This window comes from Notolepis coatsorum (assembly GCF_963971535.1).
Source record: "Notolepis coatsorum genome assembly, chromosome: 12".
Lineage (NCBI taxonomy): Eukaryota > Metazoa > Chordata > Actinopteri > Aulopiformes > Paralepididae > Notolepis > Notolepis coatsorum.
In genome coordinates, this window is record NC_140176.1 from 15,483,566 (window position 1) to 15,503,774 (window position 20,209).

Sequence of the window (20,209 nt, forward strand, 5' to 3'; positions counted from 1 at the left end):
GAAGGGGCGAGACATGGCAAATACACACATCCTGCGCATGTATAATCGCAAATACACATACATATTTATTTGCCAAGGTATGGCGAGTGCCATACCTTGCCATACCAAAACGACGCCCCTGCGATAGTCATTGAGGCAAGCAGGTCTTTTTTTATTGGGTACAGGGACAATAGTGGACTTTTTCAAACAGTTGGGGATGACAGTGAATACCGGGGCCAGTTTGTCAGCACATATTTTCAGGACGCGTCTGTGAATGCCGCCCAGTCCTGCTGCTTTCCTGGTATTCACTTTCTTAAAGGTCCTCATCACATCGTGCTCTGTTAACCTGAACACTGAGTCTCCGTCGGCAGTAGCTCTACTTTATGTTGTAGTGGCCGGTAGGCTGTTGTTGGAACTTACAGCTTCAAAACATGCATAGAAAGTATTGAGCTCATTTGGCAAGGAGTCATCAGTGTTCACCTTGGAGGGGAGGGGGGGGGGGGGGTTGCCTTTGTTGTCATTGTTCTGAGGCCCTGCCACATACCTCTGCAATCAGCCTGTTCAAACTGAAGCTCCACCTTATCCCTGTACCGCCCCTTTGCCTCTGTCACTGTTCTCCCGTAGGTTGTAGCACGCTGCCTTGTGCTGGTCCATGTTGCCTGTCACAAGCCAGATGTTGTAGGCTGAGGTGTGCATATTCAGGGCTTCGCGGACCGACTTGTCTACCCAAGGCTTTTGGGTTAGGAAAACTTGAATTGAGGCGGAGGGTACTATTTAAATCGTAAATGGTACATTTTACGATTCACACACATATTCACACACCGACGGCAGAGGCAAATCGAACCGGAAACCCTCTGGATTACCAGACGGCTGCTCTACCTCCCGAGCCACTGTCGCCCTACTATTTCTTCTACCAGAGTACCAACAAAGTCCAGCACTGTTTCTATGTAATCATCGATGTTGTCTGTGCCCCTCACGCAACACGCTCCAAACGAGTGCATCTTGGAGCATGTTTTCTGAGTGCACAGACTATCTCTCAAGCAGCTCAAGAAGCCAGATGAGCTCTTTTTGAGCTGGGTTTTATAATAGTTATTTATTTGAATCCTTCACATTTTCTGTGACGTTACAAACTGAGAACACGTATTTATTTTCACTTCACCCCAACTTTAATTCTATCGTTTTGTTGTGAGGAGAACATGTGATATCAGACATCAAAGTTATGGTCCATGTCTCGGGAGCTTGGCCCCACCCCCCAAGTAACTACGCTGGATGATCTGAAGAGACCTCGAACGACCCTATTTCCTCAACTATTTTCAACTATGCTCTCCTCTGGGTGGCTGATCTGGCGGCTTCTGGCAGAGTTTCTCGGATGGGGGGGGGGGGGGGGGTGCGAGACTAGTGATGTAAATGCCTCTTTTGAATCTCTAACTGTTTTTATAATTTTAAGAAGTTGATTTATTGTTATGAGAATTCAATGTCCCGCGAAGCATTAATCAATGTCCAAGTCGTGTGCTGCCTGGATATGTTGACGGCGGCGGCCGGGTGAGGTGTGGCTGTACAAGAGAGAGACTTGGAGTGGAGAGAAGGAGCGCGTCCTGGCGGATCATGGTCCACAGCTTCTGTTCATCCAATACAACGGCTTAGGAAAATAGGTATTGTTTTGTGCATAATGGACTCTGCTGGAGCAAAAAGACAGCTAGATCCACAGATCTAGAAGCGATAGAAAGGACACGTGATATCCTGTGAGAAGGTAGGGTCCTTCGGTACATCCGACACGGCTTCCATGGAATTTGGTTGTCATAGAAACAAGTATTATCTCCTGTGTAATACTGTAAAACAACGTTATTTGTATAGCACCTTTCATACAGAAAGTGCAGCACAACAGAAAAAAAGACGGGCATAAAATGAACACATAAAGTGCTAAAAGTGATCAAATACATTCCCTGAGATCCATAGATGTCCCCAGATACCAAGAACATGCAAATTGCCTTGTAGAAGTGGAGCAATCTTCCATTTACTTAGGTATGTTTTTTTAGGCAGGTTATCTGAAAATAGGGCTATGGCTCAAGAGGAGAAGACGTGTCCGGCCCATGGGGACATTAACGTGTGTTGTCAGGCCTTAAAAATAAATGTGATTTGATTTGATTTGATTAGGATCTAACATCCCAACAGGCCACCTTGTTTATGGTTTGATTCAGTTTTAAAAATAGACAAGTGTATGAGACCAACGATACAAAGTTCCTGGGTCCTGAACACCCACCGCAAGGCATCGCTTTTGACAACAGTCCGACAACAGTCCCCATTGATTGCACATTTGTTGGCATGTTAAACATTTAACAGCAATCCCCGCTTGGTATTGCACTTTGTTTAAATTTTTTGTTTTGGTCTGATGTGTAGGTTAGAGTTAAGTGGGGATGGGGGGGTGCTCTTGCTGGCCACATCTCAGGCTCTGCCAAGAGAAATCTGGAGAAATGCACAGTATAGTAAGTTACTAAACTCCAACCCACACATTAGATCAAAACAAAAAAAATTACATTTGCAAAACATATGAAGTAGTACTAGGGACATGTCGCCTTCATGTATGCTTATGATCACTTTACATAACTGGACGGTCATCAGTCTTGAGCCTTTTATGAACGCTTAATAAACGTTTTCACCTTTGGTTCTGCAGCTAACGTATCTAGACTTCTTCAAATGTATGAACATGTGAAACATCGCTTGGAGAATCATTTGGCAAATTAAAAGTAAAAACATATTTTAATTATGGGGAGATTCGTGAAATGTTTTTATTGACAATTTGTCTTAGTCACAACCCCTTTATGACATGAAGGGAAATGGGTTTGACATTTTGATTAATTATTAGGAGATTGTCTGGGGGAGAAAGAGAATGTGATGTTTATTGAATTTCAGCCTGTATGACGTACTTTGACCCATGACAGTGAATCACAGCTTGTTTTTAGATCTTTTAAATAGTTTATTAGTCACGTAGACCACATAGTCCAGGGTAAGGAGGAAGATGAATTAAGGAACGGCCAGAAGGACAGAGAAGTAGGCTTGTGAAGGTTGTTAGTTTGATCTTAGGAATGCTGGGGAAAGTGAATGAACAATGCTCTCCGCTACCTTGACGCCATTGAAGAACCCTTTAGCAAGGTACCTAAAGGACAAACCCACCCTAAAATAGCATTCACATACTTTATTATATAATGCTATCAGGGCTTGACATTAACTCATTCCCCGCCAACAACGAGTTTACTCGTTATTGGGCGCCATGCGTTGAAAGCCAACAACATGTAAACTCGTTATTTGGTAAAAAAAAGTTATTTGAATATTCTATTCAATGTCACGGACCTGTATGTTGCCGTTAAAAGGCATACTGGGACCCTGAGGGTGCAGTACCGGCCAGATCCGGCTAGGTGGCAGTATCGGAGCCGAGTAAATCGCTTCATCCGACCACTTCGAAACGCATCTGGCACATTCTATCCATAAATTGTGCCAAATTATGTCCAGGACCAGATGGACACCAATACTGGAAATCGCAATCAGACAATTGGAATATTCTTTTTGGAATATCCCCGACCAAAGGTAAGGACTATCTGACATCAATTTCAGCTTGATCCAACAATGTTTTCATATCGATCCAGCTGATCAGCGTCTGTAGTGTTCAACACGAATGCCGTTACTGGCCATCAAAGCATAAAAAAATGACCCCCCCCCCCCTTTCATGCATTCACGATGAAACATAATACCTATTATATACATTTGATTTGGAAATAGTAGCGTGTCCATGCAGGAAACGCCAATGCTTATAGTAGAATACACGTAGCGCCCTATAACTCAGCTTTTCAGAATTATCCCGGATCACTCCTAAACTATACTTATATTCACCACGCGATAACGCGCAAACGAATGATCTCTTTTTTGCATGTTTGACGGAAGAAAGTCACTGTCAAATGACTATAGTATTGTCTCCATAGCTATAATATAGAATATAGATATAGCTCTAGAAACAAGGTGACGCACCCCTATATTTAAAGCGTGGCATAGCTAGAACCGGACAAGGCTAAGCCCTGGCGCTGAATGAGTTAACACCTGCCAAATGCGGGTAGAATTCGGAACTCTGTCACTCTTACCAGCCACTTTGGCGGGTGACCTTTTGGTAGCATTTTCTATTAAAAAAATCATTGTAGTTTATAAAAGGCATCTGAAATAATTACGTAAATTCGAGGTGATACTACATGATACTACAACTCCCATGAGCACTGGGTGCGCACATTCCACACTTCGCCCTCTCGCGTGTTGCTCGCTGCTAACGTTAACTAGCTAACATTAGCTAGCAAGACAGTTAGCTACAATGTGGCGGCATATTGTCGGTGTAAAAAGACCGGGTGAAGCAATCAATCAACAAACTAAAAAGGGAAATGAGAATGAGATCGAGACAGAAAAAACTAACAAAGTACAAGAGGAGGCGAATAAAAATACCGGTTATTCAATGAAAAGTGTCGGTCAGATCGCGAGTGGCTAGGGTATGATCCAACGAAGAAGCTCATGTTCTGCATTAATTGTCGAATTTATGGCACAAGTCCAAAAGCATGTAATTTGTTATTGACACAACCAATTTAAAATTAGAAACTATAAAAAGGATCATGAGGATCAAACGGCCACATGCTGCAGAGTCTACTGTAGCTACCAAGCGGGCGAAGACTGGTCTGTTAGAGGAGAGTGTCGCGGTAAAATCCCTGGTCTCGATTAAATCGGCTCAGTTGGACAAGATGAAGCTGCTGTTCCGTAACGTCCACGCAATCGGGAAGAAAGGCCGACCCTTCACCGACTATTTGTGGATGTGCGAGTAAGTAGTAAACAAACTAACATGTATTATGTAACATGTATTATTAAACTAATATTACGCCGTTTGTTAGCTAGCTAGCCACATTCATTCAAATCTGGGATTTTTGGCTGGTGAAAATGCTGAGTGGCTATAGTGACTTTGGAAACATAGAATAACATAGAATAATAAATAATATATTAAAATATTGTATAATACTGTATACCAATATGGTGTAGTATAAATAGTATGATTTAGTTATATTATAATAAAATAAATGTTTTAAAATGATATAGTATATAGAAGTATTCAAGTATAATATACATTATATAAATGTATAGATACGTGTGTGTGTGTGTGTATAAATGAATGAACCTAAATATGTAGTTTGACTGATAGATACACAAAATGGGTTTATTTATGTTGATTTAATTTAGTTGTGTTGAAAAATTTGCTAAATGGGTATGTACATTCTGTTTGGTTTTACGCAATAAGTCTATCAGTGTGCTGTATGTGTGTAGGGGCAGGTATATATAAGAATTTGTCTTCTTCCTGTTCCTTTCGGCCATGGAATTTGGTTTATTATATTAATATGTACTGTTGGACTGTGGTAATTCCATGTACAAATAAATAAATGATGATGATGATGATGATGATGATGATGATGATGATGATGATGATGATGATGATGATGATGATGATGATGATGATGATGATGATGATGATGATGAAAACCTCTAGCCACAGTGGCTGGTGAGCCAAAAAGTCAATGTCAAGCCCTGAATGCTATACAGCTCAGTTTCAACCTGTGAATATGAACAAGCCTCCATACCAATGAGGCAAGACTCTAGTGATGATGTCATCGAGAGGCAAATTCAGGAGCTGCTCCATATAGACGGTGAATAATGTAAGTGCTTCCAGTGACACCCTGGTGATATTACTGGGCTATATGGGTGCATTTTGCAACTCAGAGCTTTACGTCTTACATTTAAATGAAACTCATTCGGATGTAATAGTTCATGCAAAGATTCTTTGAGCCCACAAAATAAATGAATTGTCAATGGGCCGACTCCAAAACTTGTCACTTGATGACATCACAAATTCAAGTCTTTATATTAATGCTTTGATTTCCAGCTTAGGAAGAGAGTTGTTTATAGATATTGAGTGAACTGTCCAAGATCCTTGGAGTGGCACAAGGGGGATTTGCACTCCAGTGGAGCTGCTCACTGAGCTGCCAATCATAGAAAGCTGTGGTGTGAATGTGTGTTTGTTAACCGTCTGTAGTGTGGTAGTGAAAGGGTTAACCTTCTGTAGTGTGGTTGTGAAAGGGTTAACCGTTTGCCGTGTGGCAGTGAAAGGGTTAAAATCGAAAGTCAAATCGCACGCCAAATCACCACGAGTCCATTCACCGCCAATACAGCCGAATGACCGGGGCAAGCCGCCGACTGGCGCGTTGCCCACAAAAGGTGCCCAGTACTGCTGAACTTCATACGATACTCCTTCGACAACCAATCGGATTTCTGTGCTACAGTACGTAGTTTCCCACGACTCCATGAATGAATGGTTCCACCTGTCGTCCACACGAGGTTCCTATAGCAGCTGTTCAAAGCTTCCCGGTGCTCTAAAACTTTTATTTGACAGCCTACAAAACATAAGCGTCATTCGTTAAAGCTTTAATAGCTATAAAGATACAACCCCCCCCCCCCTCCCACAACATATCAGAATGGAGGAACCCGTGAATCAAGTTGCTCGTCATTGTGTTGTGTTCGTCTAGTTACTCTCCCACTCAACACACATGGTTGCCGCTGAATGCCATGTTCTCATCACCCGACATGATCAATTGGAATTTGTCTTAGTGAGCTCACTTAAAAGTTTTAAAACAGAACAGAAGGTCAAAAATAAGTAAAACCACTCACTCATAAACCACACAATACATTAAGCAAAGCATAAAACAGATCCAACCCCTACGCTCTGCATCTTCTGGCCGCCTCAGACCTACTCCTATCCAAGCTCCGGGAGGGTCATCAAAGAGAAGTCGCCTATTCTCAGTCCTTGCCCCACAATGGTGGAATGAACTACCCACCCCAGTTAGGACAGCCGAATCACGTCCAATCTTTCGCCGTCGACTAAAGACGCACTTCTTCAACCATTATCTGAATTAAAAAAAAAAAAAAAAAAAAAAAAAAAAATCTAACCCTAACTAACCGTACTGTCATGCACTTGTCCTAATAAACTAACCTACACTGTAGCACTCAACACTTTGATGAACATTGTTGCTCAGCTGATAGAGTTGTGCCCTTCCTGATGGCTTGTCGTACAGAACTTGTAAGTCGCTTTGGATAAAAGCGTCAGCTAAATGACTAAATGTAAATGTAAATAAAGGAAACATAATAAATGGGTATAACACTGTGTGTATAATATCAACCCATAAAACACCACAGATTTAACACTGGCACCTGGAGGGAAGGCACATCTGCCCTTATCGCACTAATCAAGCCTGCCGTCTGGCCTGCTATCTGGCTGCATGTTAGCCTAGCTTAGCACAATGAATGGAAGCAGATATGTACGGGTAGCCTTCCGGAGAGGTGTTAGTTGGACAATACGTAGGCTACCTGTACATGTCCGCTTCCATTCATTGTGCTAAGCTAGGCTAACATGCAGCCAGATAGCTTTCTACTGAACGCACAGAGAGGAAACTGGTATCTATGTTATTGTCTCTCTCTGGACAAGACAGTAAGCTAATTTACCAAAATGTTGGCGTGTTCCTTTAAGGATTTAAAGAATTTAAGTTTGTCACGCAGCCTGGATGGGAGAATAGTATTAAAAGCTGAACTGTAATCGACAAACAGAACCCTTGCATAGGTGCCAGAGGCCTCTACAGTAGGTGTTGAATAGTTGAACAGCATTGCGGATGGTAACATATCCGTCAGTTACAAAAGTTCACCCTCTCCGAACTTTCAGTCAAAACAGACACAAATATGGCAGAGACGGACACAGCATTAACCCTGTCCAACATATGGATACTCCTCATTGAAAATGAATTAAAAACAGACGTAGACTAGACAGACACAACGGGTCAGTGTAGCTGCAGCCTAAGGCTCTAGAGCCACACTGGACATATGGGTACTGTACATAACAGGCAGTCAAAGAGTTTCATGATGACAGATGTCAAGGCAACAGGTCTGTAATCATTCAGACAATGTGGGTTGGGTTTCTTAGGCACAGGCACAATCACATCTGACTTAAAGGAACATGCCAACATTATGGGAAATGCACTCACCATCTTCTCCAGAGTCAGACAAGAAGATGGATACCAATTCCCTCACCGTGCGTTCAGTAGAAAGTTATCCGACTGCAAGCTGGCCTAGCTTAGCACAAATTAATGGAAGTGGATATGTGGAAACTCCAGGAGGGGTGTTTTTGGCCAACGACTGGATAGCTGGTCCGTATCAGCTTCCATTAATTTGTGCTAAGCTAGGCTAGCTTGCAGTCTGTTAACGTTCTACTGAACACACAGTGAGGACATTTCTATATATCATCTTGTCTGACTCTGGAGAATTCTTTAAAAATGATCGAGTAGCGGGCTCTGATACACTTACCAGAACAAGGCTGTGGGTCTGCTTTAGTATCAAACCTACAATGAAACGTATTCAACTCATCAGGTAGATGATAAGGTTGGGATCATCCCTATGTTCCCCGGGTCCTATGTTCCCCGGGTTCTATGTTCCCCGCTTTGATTGATTAATAGATTGAACATTTTATACATTTTTATTATTTTATTAATTATTAATGTCCGCCTTGTTTCGAACGGTTAAGCTTAGGCCCTCTTTCGAACTGGTTAAGGTTAGAGTTTGGAATCAGGGCTGGTGGTCTAAAATGTTCAATCAATCAATCAATCAATCAAAGCGGGGAACATAGAACCCGGGGAACATAGGACCCGGGGAACATAGACATGCTCCCATAAGGTTCAGTGTCTAGGGTGACATGATTTGTTTTGTAATTAGTTATTAATTGAAAACCCTGCCAGCACTCTACTCTCTTTAGAGTTAAGCTAAATTCATACTTCAATGTCTCATAATTATTTTTGTCGCCTGATTTGAAAGCTGCATGTTCCCTCCTCTGTAGTGCTTTAATATCTCTACTAAACCACAGCTGATTGTTACTGTAAACCATTGCAGACTTGGATGGAACACATACAGTATATCTTCCAGAAATGTAATAATATAAGATCAGTAAAAGAGTCCAGATCACAATTTGGCTCCAATTCAACGCAGTCCAGTCAGTCGTATAGCGAGACAGTCGCCCAGCATCTCAGTTGCTTGGGGGACCCTCGTCTAACAGTCCTCCTACAGGATGTGATGGCTTTCAGTTCCTGACGATACTTTGGAATGAGAAAACCAGCGTTGTGGTTCAACTCTCCAATGGGAGCTCTCACTACAGTGCGAAACCCTTGGAATAACAAAAATCACACTGATCGTGGATTTTCTCACCCCTATAGTAGCTGTAAAGATTTCCTCTTGGCAATGCTCTCCTTAAGCTGCCATGGTTGAAATCACCCGGTACCAAAACTCTCGAGTCGGAATGAGAGTTTTCAGTTTCCATAATATGGGCCGATGGCTGCCGAGGAGGGATTTATAGAGCTATCGGGATGAAAGATATCCCTGGGGGACATAGAATGGTCTACATCTGATAGTAAGTGTCTCAAGTTCAAGAGAGCATGACTAAAGTTTTACCGTTGGCTGGACGCGTGGGCCCACTGCTCCACTGACTCTCCCACCGACAACAAAGTCACTCGGAGGTTGGGTTTAAAGTCTGGCCGTTTACACTTACATTTACATTAAGTCATTTAGCGGACCCTTTTACCTCAAAAGCGTCTTACAAGTTGTGAACAACAACATCTCTGTGGCAGCTAAGGGTTAGTGGCATTAGTCCGTCCAAAATCTAGTGTCTATGATTCTAATTTGTGATGTCATCAGGTATAAAGTCTGAAGCTGCTCCATAGACAGTGGATTGGGAAAGATGGTAAAGGTGACACTGGGAGCACACAGGGGAATGGTCTGAGTATATGGGTTCACACTGTTTCAGAACTGAGAACAATAATATAGAATGAATCTATAACAGGATCACTCCCGATCAAGGCATTCTTGGTTATTTGTCAATGAATAACTTGACAGAATCTTTATTTAATTGATCTGTCACCCGTTGCATAAGTGGAAGTGCGTGTTTCTGGACAAAGGCAATGGATTTGACTTTGAACGTTTAATAATAATAATAATAATAATAATAATAATAATAATAATAATAATAATAATAATAATAATAATAATAATAATAATAATAATAATAATACACTTTATTTGTATAGCACCTTTCATACAGACACTGCAGCTCAAAGTGCTACACAACAGAAAAAAGACAGGCATAAAATAAGCACATAGTGCAGACATATAAAGTCACAGTGTTTCACATTAGGATCTAATTGTTTATGGTTTGATTGTTTATGGTTTTAACAGTAAAGTTTCTATTGCTTTAATGAAGTTGTTTACATTCTACTACGTTTCTGATGTTTTATTAGTGTAACTCAACTGGTTTCAACCCCTGGTCCCCTGCATAAGAAACCAAACCTCCAGCAGTCAGCCGAAGGGTGTCCTCCCTGAGCGCTGATATGAATATCATATGGGGATGATTCTCAAAAGAGGTAAATGTAAGTTTGCTGCCAATGTAGGTTTGATGATTTTTCTTTCTTTTTTTATTGACCTATAAGGTAATGATTTCAAAGCATTATCCATTTCAAAACGTTTGACCTACATACATTTGGGAACTTTTGATCATAGGCAAAGGCATAGACCATTATGGCATTATTTAGTTTTATTAATGTATTAATTTATTTATATTTCTGCTACGTCATTTATTATTTATTTTTGTGCTAAATACATTAAAGACAAATCCAGGTATCATTTGTTATTAGTTTATAAAAAAATATTCTGTGAAATCTGTATAAAAATAATGATTTTATTAAAAGGGGAAAGGGTTAGAAAACAAGCAAGTGCTTGTGTGTTTGTTTGTGTGTGTGTGTGTGTGTGTGTGTGTGTGTGTGTGTGTGTGTGTGTGTGTGTGTGTGTGTGTGTGTGTGTGTGTGTGTGTGTGTGTGTGTGTGTGTGTGTGTGTGTGTGTGTGTGTGTGTACGTGTGTGTGTGTGTGTACGTGTGTGTGCGTGCATGTGTGTGTGTGTGTGTGTGTGTGTGTGTGTGTGTGTGTGTGTGTGTGTGTGTGTGTGTGTGTGTGTGTGTGTGTGTGTGTGTGTGTGTGTGTGTGTGTGTGTGCATATACTGTATGTGTATATGGCGAGTTCCAAGGGGCCTATTTAAACAGGCTCTTATTGAGGGTGGTCACAGCCAGGTGGTGGGGCCGGAGGAGACGAGGCGATGCAGGGAGGTCTCCGGGTCCTGGTTGGCTCGCTCCGATTGGTCTGGGGGTGGAGACCTGATGACAGAGGAACCGGTGAGTCAACCGAACGCCCCCCAGAAGTGGGAGGTGAACTGAGGGCCCCCGATCAGAGACGATGTCCGCAGGGAGACCGCAGAGCCGGAACACGTGCTGAAACATGAACTGGGCTGTTTCCTTGCCTGAGGGTACTGTAGTTTGGGGGCAGCGGGGTGAAATGAGTGGACTTGGAGAACTGGTCGACCACCAATGGTGGTGTTGCCATCCTAGGGGGGCAGGCTGGTGATGGAAGTCCAGGCAGATGTGAGACATGCAAGGAGATGAGGGATATTCAGAGGCTGAAGGAGACCACAGGGAGCATGCCTATGGGGCCTTCATCTGACCACAGGGAGCATGCCTATGGGGCCTTCATCTGGCCACAGGCAGAGCAGGCCAAGGGGCCTTCCTCTGGGCACAGGTGGAGCAGGCCAAGGGGCCTTCCTCTGGGCACAGGTGGAGCAGGCCGAGGGGACTTCATCTGGGCACAGGCGGAGCAGGCCGAGGGGCCTTCCTCTGGGCACAGGCGGAGCAGGCCAAGGGGCCTTCATCTGGGCACAGGCGGAGCAGGCCGAGGGGCCTTCCTCTGGGCACAGGCGGAGCAGGCCAAGGGGCCTTCCTCTGGGCACAGGCAGAGCAGGCCGAGACAAAGGAGTGTGTGTCCTGTATCAGGGTAGGACACCAGCGGAAACGCTGGCACACAAAAGCCGCTGATGCCGGGGTGACAGGTGCGGTTAGAGGAATGGCCCTAATGAAGGAGATACAAGTATATAAACAGCCAACCAGCTGGTCTATTATCGGGGTCAGGTTGGGAGTTCTCCACAGCCCAGGACACAGCAGCAGCAACCACATGGGACATTGGGAGGAGGGTTTCTGGTGCAGCATGGTTATCATCAGCTGCACACAACTGCAGAGAGAGAGTGTCCAAAAAAACAGAGCCCACCTGGCTTGACGGAAGTTCAGCCACTTAGCTGTCTGCAGCGGGCCAGGTTCTTGTGGTACAGTATGTCCAAACCATAAATGGCTGCTTAGTCCCCTCCGACCAGTACGTGTCTCCTCTCCTCCTCATCCCTGTTACTGATGCTGTAGTTCCGCTCTGCTGGACACAGGCGATGAGAGAAAAAGGCACATGAGTAGGTTTATTAGTCTTTGGGCAAGCGCTGATACACGCTGTGCCCCTAAAAATAAACAAATACCAATTATATTATACCTTTCAACTAGGGATGTCCCGATCCGATCACGTGATTTTTTTTCTTTTACTTTTTTTTTTTTATTCAACAAACATGACCATGTTCACGTCTTAAACTCATACTGAGGCCTTAGTTTTGGTTTTAAATTGCATATCATCATTAATTTATTTATTGTCACACAGAGCAGAAGAATTTTGCCAAAACAAACCAATAGTATCCAGCTGCAGAACGGCAGACCAGCCACACTCTCAGACCCAAACGCATTTCCTTTGATTTAATTATACATCAAATGATTTATGTCAAGGATTGCAATGCCTCGCTTGAATGAAGTTAACTTTTCACCTGGATAACGTCAACATTCAGGGTGAATGTAATGTGAGAAATTGGGATAATTTTTTTTTTATTAATTTAAACACCTTTTTTTATTTTTATCGGATCGGGAAAGATCGGTATCGGTAGATACTCAAAATCACATGATCAGGATCGGATCGGGAGCAAAGAAATTTGATCGGGACATACTTTCAACCAGAGAAGGCCATACAACCTTTTTCATAAAGGACACAGTGGTGGGTATCATATCCAGTAGGTGACAGAATAACAGACCGAGTCCAGAGGGTTAAGAGTTGAAGCTGCCGCATGCCTATAAATCCCATCACCATAGTTGAAAATTGATAAGAAAACTGCTTCAACAATCCTCTTTCTAAGCTGCATCTATAGTATTTCTGTACAAGAAACCAATGTTAGACCTGCTTACAGTAGATGTACAGTACTTCATCATAATAAACATGTCTGGTTCTAGAGAACAGCATACACTTTGTTTTACCAACATTGAGGACTCATTAAAGATTGATAAAAGCACACGATTGACATAATGGTGATGCCGTTAAGACCGCGGTAATCTATCTGGGTCTGAGTGACTTGGCTTTCCGGTCCACGAAGAAGAAAACAGCCCCAGTGGGTGAAGAGGATGGACGGACAAGACCAGCTCCCAGAGACTTGTCGATCCCTCTGGAGCAGTGAGGGAGTACAAATGACCATGAGGTACCAGGGAGAAGGTCAATGGCACAGTCATAAGCATGGTGAGGGGGCTGTGATCTGGCATGCCACTTACTGAACACCCCTTTAACATCCAGGGACTGTAGTGTAGACAGGTCAGGGCTAGGAGCAAAGAGGACAGATGGGGGCGTGACAACGCCTAACCTGAGATGCAGCATGTGAGAAGGCCCGATCACCAAAACTTTTAAATTTTGATGACGGCCTCATCTGGGCACAGGCGGAGCAGGCCGAGGGGCCTTCCTCTGGGCACAGGCGGAGCAGGCCAAGGGGCCTTCCTCTGGGCACAGGCGGAGCAGGCCAAGGGGCCTTCTAGACAGGGTCAATTTTCAGGAAATCATAACCCTGAAGGCATTTCGTGTTTATTTTTGGTACACAACATTTCTAGGGGTATTAAGGGGTGCTGAATCCAAATCTGCTGTATACCAAGCTCAGAAATGTCAAATAAGGCCTCAAAATTGAGAAATCCAACATGGCCGCCAGCGCCAGGCTGAAATCTATTTAAGTGCATATCTTTTTGACTAAACAAGGTAGAAACATGAATGAAATATGTTTTTATATGTTTGCATACATGAGGAATTTAAAATCATATCCTGATTTTAGATCAGTTGTGAAAATGTTGCTTGAAACTCATATTTATAGCAGAAACGGTGGTCGTTATTGATGCATAACTCATCAACCAAATAAGAAAGAAAAGCAGGATGATCCCAGGCCATGGATTTATTCATCAAACTCTTTTCTCTTGAATTTCTTTAATCAACATGCCATTTATGCAAATTAGATAGTCCTTAATATGCGTACAGTAGCTTAGGTACAGTAATTTATTGTCAGTCATCAATCGTATTCAGGCAGGTGTTGCAGGTGTCTTGCAGTTGCATGATTCATCCAATGCCACTTTTCCTGAATAGAATAGAATAGATTATAATATAATATAATAAAATAAAAATATTATTTTACCATATCAATATAAGTGAATGTTCAAGTTTCTTTATTAGTTGTCATACAGAATACAGAATACTTTGCATGAAATGTTTCTTTCTGTGTTGCTCCTGAGAGTGTGCTAGATAATAACAAGATAGTATAAAATAAGTATAATAAGTATAAAATAGAAAGTCAAGTACGTAAACAAGTGTAAACAACAAAATTGTTCAGTGTATCTATATATACAGTACAGCTGGTACAAGAATGGTGAAGTATAGCTTAGCTTGTGGTGCCACCTTGTAGTGGTGAGGTGCAATAAGGAATGAGAATGATGTGCAATTTCCTTACCAATAATATAAATATAAAGTGTAAAGTGTGTCTAAAGTGGTAAAGTGGGTGCTACAGTGTGTTGTTTATTTAAGTGAGTGTATGTGCGCTGTGGGTGTGTTGATGGTTTGCTTATTGTTCATTGTTCATTCATTGAGCATCCTGATGGTCTGGGGATAGAAGCTCCTTCTGAGTCTCTCTGTGCTTGCCATGAGACTCCGGTATCGCTTGCCTGACCGCAGCAGATCAAAGAGGCAGTTGTTTGAGTGGCTGGAGTCTTTGATTATTCTCTTAGCCTTGCCCATGCACCGCTTGTTGTAAATGTCTTGGAGAGTGGGAAGCCCACCTTCAATTGTGCGTTCGCCTGAACGGGCCACTCTATGTAGTCTGCTGCGGTCTTGTGCAGTGCCCAAGTTCCCAAACCAGGAGGTGATATTGCCAGTCAGGATGCTTTCTATTGTGCATGAGTGGAAGTTCTTGAGGATCTTCTGACTCACGTTGAACTTCCTTAAGCACCTAAGGAAGTAGAGGCGTTGTCGTGCCTTCTTGATAACACTGTCAATGTGTGTGGTCCATGTCAAGTCCTCGGATATGTGGACTCCGAGGTACTTAAAACTGTTCACTCTCTCAACCGGTGCCCCGTCGATGCTGAGGGGGCTGTAGTCCCTGACCCCGACCTCCTAAAGTCCACAATCATCTCCTTTGTTTTGCTGACGTTCAGGGAGAGGCTGTTCTCTTGACACCATCCCGCTAGAACCTTAACCTCTTCCAGGTAGGCCCTCTCGTCGTTTGCAGAGATCAGGCCCACCACTACTGTGTCGTCAGTCAGCAAATTGTATGATTGTGTTGTTGTTCCGCTGTGCCACACAGTCATGTGTGTACAGGGAGTGGAGGAGGGGACTCAGTCAGGACACAGCCCTGGGGGGCCCCTATGTTGAGAGTGATGGATGAGGAGGTGCAGTTGCCTGCTCTCACCACCTGGGGTCTGCCCGTCAGGAAGTCCAAGACCCACTGGCAGAGGTCATAGTTCAAGCCCGGGTCCCTGAGCTTGGCTATGAGTTTGGAGGGGACTATGGTATTGAATGCTGAGCTGTAGTCGATGAATAGCATTCTCACATAGTTCCCCTGCCTTTTGTCCAGGTGTGATGCTGCTGTGTGCAGCACATGGGCTATGGCGTCCTCCGTGGACCTGTTGGGGCGGTATGCAAATTGCAGGGGGTCCAGGTTGATGGGGAGGGAGGAACAGATCTAGCATCCGAGGTTGGTGGCAGAGTCTCTTGTGGACGGCCTTTGCAGAATAACTCAGGCACACCATAGATCTTGCAGATGAATCTCTCTGTTGATGTCACAAGATCTTCTGTGAAAGGGCCCTTCCCAAGGCCAGCAAGATCAGTGTGATGGTGCTTGAACACCTGCCAGGCTGTTTTCTTTCCGTGACCACTGAACTGGGACACACTGTCACATCCGGTGAGGGCATGGAAGGCAAGGATTGTGTCCAGTTTATCATCAGATAGTAGCTTTCTAATGTCATGTACTGGAAAATATTTTGGATCCTTCGATGTCCCAGCTTTCATGTAGAGATGCGTACATCGGATTCTGTCATAGTGAGCCAAGAGTAGAAGCAGCACATCTGTGTCACGCGCTGACACAACGATTGTTTCCACTGGAGCCTGGATGAGAAAATCAGACGTGTATCAGCTTCCTCATGGTCAGCACTCAGAGAGGAGACTTCAAGATCTGGATCTGTTGACTTGACAGTTGTCCCTTCAGCAAACCTCTCTGATACTACAACTACAGGTTCATCATCCGGGCTGTGCTCTATCAGGTGGTTTGAGAGTAGTTGAGCGATATCTGATTTGTTGTCTTCAAGGGCCATGAAGCTGGACCAATCGGCAGGAAGTGGAACAGACTTGTTTTTGATTTCACGACGTACTGGCCTGTGGCGCTGTTTGCGTTTCACCCTTGTGCCTGTTTTGATGGATTGGTCATGGTATCTGTCAAAGACGACATCTACTCTCTGGTATTTTGCTCCCATCTTCAACACGGTGTCAGTGAACTTGTTGGCATAGTCACTAGGCTTGGGCGGTATGACGGTATTAAGGTATACCGGGGTATTTAGAAATACCGACGGTATTGATTTTCAATACCGTCCGTCACCGTCAAAATCACAGATGCGCTTCAGTTTCTATAACAGTGAAACAGAGTTTTGAGTGTAGTGCACACACGCGCCAGCAGAGGGCGAGACCGCTCTAGTGGAGCGAGTGGGTCACAGCGGTGTTCACGTTTTACGGTAATGTTGCGACAGTGCTGTGAAAATACCATAAAGCGCTGTGACGAGAGTTGGTGTGTTGTTGTGGAGCAACTGGTGGAGCAAGCAAATAATCCGTCTCTTATTATATGTGAACTAAATAGTACAAGGTTTACACAACAGCCCCCACCCGCCTTTTTATTGTATTTGTACCGTCCTGTACTATCCGCTGTCAGCTGTTTATCTCAGTCTGTGACGAGCTACTGAGCTTGAATAACTAGCGTTAGCTCACGTTAACTAGCGTTAGCTCTGCGGCTAATCTTAGATTACCCTGAACTAAAATCAATGACTAGGTTATAAAGCATTCGAGTAGTTTTCACTGCACATAGAAGTAGCCAAACAACGGGAGCATTTCGGGAGCATATCACCAAAACCCAGGCAATTTCTAGCCCTTAAGGAATCAAATAGTCTGCCATGGCTAGATGCTAACGCTAAAACGGTGCAGGCTTCTACCGGTGCGGGACTACCATTCTGAGAGCTGACGATGATTTGTTTACTTGGTAACAACGCCCCCCCCCCCCCCCCCCCCCCGCTGATGAAAATGAAAGTCATACCGTCAAATACCGTGCACCGGGGTATTATATCATAAAGGTTTGCCGGTGTGAAAAAAAGGATACCGCCCAAGCCTAATAGTCACCAAATGTTGTAGTGTCAGGTGGCTTTCCGAGTGCCATTACCAGAGCTTGGCCATCAATGACCAGGCAGCTGGGTCCCTGAAGGGTAAGATCTGCAGGGGTTTTAACTTGTTTCGTCAGTATATTTGCGAACACAGACTTGTTGGTGGAATGTAGACTCCCGTTAGTTGTGGCCAGAGATGGCGAGATGGGCATGAGCTCATGCTGGAGGATATTGTCAAGGTCTACCTTACGACCTGCTCTGTAAGCTGTGATGAGCCTTTGTAGAATCTGCCTGTCCACTTTGATGGTGTTTTGCTTGTTCTTGGAAAGTTGCACAACTTCATACAAAGAGGCAAATGTCTTTGGCTTTGTTCTTTCGAATGGGTGATTTCAGGTTCAGGTGCTGGTCACTATCTGGAGGTTCACACAAACGTTTGTCCACAAACATGTTCAGTTGTGCCTGTCCAAGGTGTTCTGCGCCAAGTATGGATTCTTGAATCTCCGGTGTGACTACGTCCTTGTTGATGTATGTAAGAAAACTTACAAAAGCACATTTAATTCAGGTGTGTACCTTGTGTAGTCACACTTAACTCATTAAGCCCCACCATTTATTTTTTGAAAATTCGCCTAAAACAGCATGCTTACATTAAAATGCTTATATATCCAGATTTATAAGAGCTACTTGCATAAACTTGGTACCTGAAGAAAGCTAAGACTTGGGGGATTCTAATGTTGGTGTCGAACACTGTACAGTTATTACCAAATTGCTGTAGTATTCCTGCAAACACTGAAGAAATGTCATTTTTTGTATCCTCGCCTATACAAAGATTACAGTTAGACAGTCAAAACCACCCTTGTTACTCATGGTTGCACCCCAGCTATATTCCTACTTTCTTCCTCCATAGGTGCAGATGTTCTGTGCAAACTTTCATGTCAGTAGAATAAAAACTGTGGGTTTAGCACCTGTTTTTGTGGAGAGAGGGCCTGGTGCTGGCGGCCATGTTGGATTTCTCAATTTTGAGGCCTTATTTGACATTTTTGAGCTTGGTATACAGCAGATTTGGATTCAGCACCCCTTAATACCCCTAGAAATGTTGTGTACCAAAAATAAACACGAAATGCCTTCAGCACTTTATACAAGCACATTTTCTGAAATTCTGCCTAGTCTATTCCTCTGGGCACAGGCGGAGCAGGCCAAGGGGCCTTCCTCTGGGCACAGGTGGAGCAGGCCAAGGGGCCTTCCTCTGGGCACAGGCGGAGCAGGCCAAGGGGCCTTCCTCTGGGCACAGGCGGAGCAGGCCAAGGGGCCTTCCTCTGGGCACAGGTGGAGCAGGCCAAGGGGCCTTCCTCTGGGCACAGGCGGAGCAGGCCAAGGGGCCTTCCTCTGGGCACAGGCGGAGCAGGCCAAGGGGCCTTCCTCTGGGCACAGGTGGAGCAGGCCGAGACCTGAGATGCAGCATGTGAGAAGGCCCGATCACCAAAACTTTTAAATTTTGATGACGGGCCGATGAGGGAAGCAGTGGAAGAGGACCGGAGGGATCGGGTGGGGCGGTAAGGGTGAAGGAGGTCAGTCAGGTGTGGGGGGGGGGCAGGCTATGGAGGGCTTTGAAGGTGAGGAGTAATAATTTGAACTGTATGCGTCCCTTAATCGGGAGCCAGTGGAGAGAGTGGAGAGCAGGAGTGACGTGGTCACGGGACATGAGGTGACCCATATCAAGACAGAATCAATAAAATACTGGTCGGCACCGGAGTCCACAAAGGCCTGCAGGAGAGGAGGGGTAGGAACGAGGGCGGGGAAATAGGGTTTTGGATCGGCTCACCAGTGTTCCCTTTACTATTAGTGAGCATATTCCTTTTTTAAATCTTTAAATTTGTATTTAACCTTTATTTCACCAGGTAAGAAGCTTGAGCTCAAAGAGCGTTTTTGAGCAACACCTGACATAAAACAACAACAAACAACCATACAGGACAGTAAATGGGCTGACCCCTATTAGTCGATTAGTCGACTAATCGGTCGAAAGGAGCCGTAGTCGACTGGCCAACCTCTTAGTCGAATATAAAAAATATATATATATATATTTATTATTTTTTTATTTAAAAAAAATTGTATCATTCTTTCCAAAAGAAAAGAGGTCTAGAAGCGTGGCTAACGCTAATGGCACGCATACCAGAGGCTAACTGCTTAAGAAAACAGGCACAGAGGCACTGAAAGAGGATTTCACCCATCTAATGAACACACTAGACTAGTCAAATATCAAGATGTATCCATCAGTGGACCAATTGCATGATTTTGCAGAGGACAAGAAGCCTTCAGTCGACTCCTTCAGACATTAAGCACCCCCCACAGCCCAAATGGAATGATAAAAAAAAATATTATATATATATATATTTTTGTCAACCAATAGTCGACTAACGGCAAATTTTGGCCAATCATAGTCGACCATCCAAATACTTAGTCGGGGACAGCCCTAGAAAGGACAAAAAGATAAAGATAAAAAAGAGCAAGCGGCAG